The sequence below is a fragment of the Erigeron canadensis genome, chromosome 2 (assembly GCF_010389155.1).
Source record: "Erigeron canadensis isolate Cc75 chromosome 2, C_canadensis_v1, whole genome shotgun sequence".
Taxonomy (NCBI): Eukaryota; Viridiplantae; Streptophyta; class Magnoliopsida; order Asterales; family Asteraceae; genus Erigeron; species Erigeron canadensis.
This window is the reverse complement of record NC_057762.1, coordinates 23625440-23631728: the sequence shown is the minus strand read 5'-3', so window position 1 is coordinate 23631728 and position 6289 is coordinate 23625440.

Below are 6289 nucleotides of genomic sequence, written 5' to 3'. Positions count from 1 at the left end.
GAAAAATATTGTTTTATGAAACAGTTTGGTTTCGTGCCTGACGAACTTATGCAAAGCGTTTTGAGTGCGTCGGCATATTTAAAGTGTGTTGAAATAGGGAAGCACTTACGTACATTCACTTACTATCAAAGTCAAGTTCAACATGAACTTATGTATGTAAAAGCCAGTTCTCTGTGTTGGGTTATATAACTATTATCAAATCAAATCACAAAGCACGCAACGGAAGACAAGATCTATGTAGTTTAATTAATTAACCAAGATAGAAAACGTGTACCTTAAATTGGAGAGAATAAAGCAAGAAACCTTTATGATAAGGTTTATATTAAACCTCTCTACGATTGCACACACAACGTTGGAATGTATGTATGCTAGTACTTGATCACGAACCGAACAACTCTTTGTTCCTAGCTCTAAATTTCGACCCAATCAAAAACCCAAAACCCTTTTTTCTTGATGTAGTCGATCGAACCAAAGAGGAGAGGAGAAGAAGAGATTTTTAGGGTTTTAGAAAACCTAATGAATTGTATGTAGAAAACAATTAGATTAGGCCTCTATTTATAGACTTAGGAAACTTGATGACCAAGTTTAGGGTTTTTGAAACCCTTTGACGATCGGTCCCCCTCTAGAACAATCTAGAGGGTTTCCTAATTGTTTCCTAATTCCAACCCTTCTTCGTTAAGTCCGTTAGTTAAGTACCGTTAACTTTTAAGGTGTGACCCCGTAGGCTTAAATACTTTCCGGACATACGTTCATTTTACGTGATCATATTCTAACAACTCCCACTTGAGCTCGTAATGAATGAAGGTAATAACATTGGTTAGCGTCTAGCAACACGCCAATGCTCTCGAAAACATTTAAGTATAGTTTAAACGGTTAAGACATTTATTATCCCTTTGTTCAGATACCTTTGTTAAATATGAATATGGATCAGGGTCATTTCATAATTTAACGATTATGTTTCTCATTCAATAACTAATTAATGATTACCAAATATAATCGAGAACCATCTGGATTTATTTGGGCACGGCCATGCAAACATCTTAATTAGTCAAATGAGGGCGCCAATGGTATCATGCGTCAACTTTTAAATTGAAGGAACAAATCTTATATTGACTACACGTGTCAGTCATCATACTTCACGACGCTTTATGAAAATAGCCCTTTATGTACCCCCTTATTCAGGTGAGTTAGAACTACATCTAGTAAGTGCGATTCATACATGCTGACCTACTTGCATCTCAAGTCAAAGGATCAATAAAAGTAACCATTTACGAATTTCACTTAATGACGACGATCCATAAAGTGATAAATCGTTAGTGGGGTACTCCGATATGCATCCGCTATGGATATCATGTGAGTTTGGTGGGAACCATCCATTACATATTCCAAGAATATAACCAATCACTCACATTTGTCTTAGTTTAATTATATTCCCATATAATTAATCGACAATGGACAATTTAGAATATTTAATAATATAAAAAATATTAAATGAAATATTCAAGGATTAAACATGCAAATATAGGACACAATTTAATATTGAATGAAATCAAACATATCAAGTATTTTATTTCATTATAGTAAATATAAATTGTTTAACATCCCTTATCCAAATAACGAACGACAGATTTACATGAAATAACTAGCTAATTTAAGTCCTATGCCCTCGGCATGCCTTTCAAGCTTGGGCCTAGACAAAGCTTTTGTGAAAGGATCAGCTAAGTTAAAATCTGTGTGAACTTTAAGTAATTTGATTTCCCCTACTTCGATCTACTTACGAACATAGTGATATCGTCTAGCATAATGTCTGACACCTTTCTGAACTCCGGGTTCGTTGGCAATGATTAATGCACCGGTATTATCACAGTACAAATCAGTGGGTAAGTCATTCGAGGGGATCACGTTTAGCCCGCTAATGAACTTCCTTATCCAGACTGCTTCCATTGCAGCTTCTGAGGCGGCAATGTACCTAGACTCTGTTGTAGACACGGCAACTTTGGTTTTTAGCTCATAGCATTCCACCGTGCCTTCATTTAAATAATGAAGATGTATCCTGACTGATATTTAGAATCAATCAGTCTGAATTCCAACATCACAAATTCTATTACCATTTGAATTCTTGATCGGAATTTCAACCATACACCAAGAATAATTCTTTAGTAGCACACATGTACTTAAGAATATTCTTTACAGCAATTCAATGATCCCATCCAGGATTTTGCTGATAGTGGCTAACTATATTTTGCGTGAACGCAATATCAGGTCTAATGCATCTTACCGCATACATAATATATCCCATAGCCAAAGCATAAGGGATTTTTTGCATACGCTCCACCTCTTTAGGTGTAGAAGCACCGTTCTTGCTAGATAAGTTAAGTCTTTCTTGCATGAGTACGAAACCACGCTCAGAATTCTCAATCTTGAAATGCTTCAAGATCTTATCAATATAAGCACTTTGACTTAATTTAAACAACCGCTTTGATTTATCTCGGTAGATCTTGATTCCAAGAATAAATGCCGCTTCTCCTAAATCTTTCATGGCTAAACACTTTCCAAGATGAGATTTAACATCTTACAACATTGGAATGTGTTTTCCTATGATCAATATGTCATCGACATATAAGATAAGGAAAGTAACATTACTCCCACTAGCTTTGCGATATACACATGGCTCATCGGGATTTTGAACAAAACCAAACTTTTTGATTTCTTCATCAAACCGTTTATTCCAACTTCTTAATGCTTGCTTTAGTCCATAAATGGACCTTTGAAGCTTGCATACTTTGTTGGGATGTTTTGGATCAATAAAACCTTCCGGTTGATCCATATAGACTTCTCCATCCAAGTAACTATTTAAGAAGGCAGTCTTAACATCCATTTGCCATATCTAAAAGTCGTAGTACGCTGCTATGGCTAAGAGAATCCTAATAGCTCTAATGTCCGCGACTGGAGAAAAGGTTTCATCATAATCAACACCGAAATGTTGAGTATAACCTTTCGCCACAAGATGAGCTTTATAGGTGTGTACATTTCCATCCATGTCCGTCTTCTTTTTGAAGATCCACTTACACCCAACAGTTTGAGCATTTTGTGGAAGATCAACCAAGCTCCAGACTTGATTGTCTTTCATGGATTTCATTTCCACCTTCGTAGCTTCAAGCCATTTATCAGATTTCGGATCTGATAATGCAGCTTTGAAATTCGGAGGCTCATCGAGATCTCCAATAACGTCTTCTTCTATCATCAGACATAGTCTTTCGGTAGGACGTCTTGTCCTTTCGGACCTACGAAGTGGAATCGCTTCATTATCATCGACTTGAGGTTCATCACTTTGAACATTCCCCCCCCCCCAAGTTGATGATTGCTAGTATCTTCAGAAAGTGACACATCTTCCTCTTGAGTCTCATCAAGTTCTACAACCCTCCCACTGTTCTCTTGAACTAATTTCTTTTCAAAGAATTCAACATATCGAGCAACACGAACAGTGTTTTTGGCGGGATCATAGAAGTCGTAACCCATCGTTTCCTTAGGGTATCCGACAAAGATGCACTTAGTAGTTCTGGGTTCAAGTTTGTCAGGCGTATCGCGCTTCACAAGTGCCTCACATCCCCAGACTCTTAAGTAAGACAAATTAGGGACATCACCATGCCATAATTCGTACGGTGTCTTGTCAACCTTCTTGGTTGGAACCATATTGAGAATGCGTACAGCAGTCTCTAGAGCATAATCCCAAAACGAAAATGGGAGAGTTGTACGGGTCTTCATTGATCTTACCATGTCTAGCAAGGTTCGATTTCTCCTTTTAGATACTCCATTATGCTAAGGAGTTTATGGAGGAGTAAGCTGTTGGACAATTCCACATGCTTTAAGATAATCCTTAAACTCTTGGCTTAAGTATTCACCACCTCGATCCGAACGAAGAATCTTGATGGTTTTACCGAGTTGATTTTCTACTACATTTTTAAACTCTTTGAATGTTTCAAAGACTTCATGTTTATGTTTAAGCAAGTAAACATAACCATAACGACTGAAATCATTCATAGAATAATGAAGTAGTTAGCATATTTCCTTGACACATGCCTAAATTGGCCACATACATCGGATGTATTAGTCCAAGTAGTTCCTTAATCCTCTCCGGTTTTATGCGGAAAAGATATACTTGTCATCTTTCCGAAAGTACAAGATATGCATTTGTCAAATGATTCATCATTTGATTGTAAGATCCCTTCACGTTGAAGTTTTTCAATGCTTTTCTTGCTAATGGTAATTCGAAAGACATGCATTTATCAAACGATTCATCATTTGATTTGTAAGATATATTCACATTGAAGACTGTTAATGCATTTCTTGCTAATGATAATGCCAAAGACACGCATTTATCAAATGATTCATCATTTGATTTGTAAGATATCTTCACATTGAAGTCTTTAAATGCGTTTCTTGACAAAAATTAGATAAGATGACCATGTCAAAGATAGATAGAGTCCAAGTTAACTTGACTCTTTTGCTATTCAATTATCACTTGAATCTCATCAACACTTATAATTCAGTTAAGAAGATACTTGAAGAACTGGTTAAACCAACTTGCTTCTTCTTCTTGTTCAACTCAGCTAGATACTTAGGACAATTCCTCTTCCAGTGTCTCACTATAGCATAGTGATGACAAGCCTGGTCTTTAGCCGTATGCTCCTTTTTCTAAAGGGTCTTTTAAGGTTTTAAGACTAAACACTTTGTTTTCTCTTACCTAAGTTCTTGCCTTTAGCTTTACGGTTGTTTTGCTTTCTAAACCATTCCCCCTTTGATCATAAGAACTTGAGGTATCTCAGATTTCTTGAAAGGTTTTCTTCATACTCAATCAACTTGATATGAAGTCCAACTATGCTATGCAAATATGCAATTATCTCTTATGCCAATAAGAATCGGTAGAAGATACGCATAGTTTAAACCTTTCCATAATGCTCAAAGTGACTCTTTATCTTGAGTACATGAGCACTCACCAGTTTCCCATACTCGTGTTCAAGTTATAAAGTGACTCAATTAGCTCAAGTAATTTCATCTCCAACTTGTTTTCCGTACATAGACTTGAGTTATTTGATCAAATCACACGGATTTTGCAATCCGAATTTCTTTTTGAAGCTTAGGAGACATGCTTCTAGCATCAAATAAGCAACCTCAGTATGTATATTGTACCGAGTAGTTTATGCTTCCAACTGCAAAGCAGTGGCACTTGCATCAGGAATAACGGCATTTGAGTTTCAATGACACGAGTTTTCTTTTCAAGTCTTAGAACAATTCTCTATTGACAAAACAGTCATTGAAATTGGTTTTAGAAAGTTTTCTCTTTCTAGCATCGACCTGAAAGCCGATTGGTGTATGTTTTGTGAAGGATTTGTTGCCTTTTACAAAACAGATTTAAGTTCAATTATCGGTATTTTCGATAATAAATCCTTAAGAAATTAATTACCCAATGTTTATAAAATAAACAATTAATTTCATTAAGGCTAAGATCCAATTGACATACAACCATTTCATCAGTTGATCTGCTAGAAATGATTGCACTCAAAAGGTAAGTGACGAGCAATAACTGCATTACAAGTGCAATTCCTAGAAATTATGGGACCTACGTAAGACACTCGATTAATCAAATGATCTTTTGTAGTCATGTTTTGTCCCATCTTTTGCCACGGGTCAAGGTCTCACCGCTTAACTCGCTTTAAGTCGTCCAACTAAGAACGTGCAAAATTGACCACCACTGTGTACCAGTGAATGGGTTTCGCCATGCAATCGCCATTTCACCACTGTGTACCAGTGAGTAAAACAACAACCCCATGTGTCCTTGACAAATTGGATGGCAAATGACTTAAGTTTATTGGGTCATTCAATTTGATATACGATCAAAAAGTTATGTTTCGAAGATTCATGCATATCTTCTAAACATAATATTTAATAAAATCATTTTTATAGTCTTAGCAACACAAGAGAGCTCGGTAGCTCCATTTGAACGCACAAAGAAGCGCAAGGGCAAAGGTTTGTGATGGACGCAATTAAAAACCCACCCTTTTAGAAGGCCAACGCACTCCGACTTATACCTCTCTTAGAGTTTGTTCAAATGGGTGAGCCGGTGTATCTCAAGGTTGTAAGACTCTAATTTTATTAAAAAAATCTCTATTTCGATATTGCTTAGTCAAATTTATATTTTCTCAAAAACAATTTTACATCACAATTTATATCACAATAAATATGCAAAATCATAAACTATAATTATTAAGCATGCAACGAGTTATGGTAG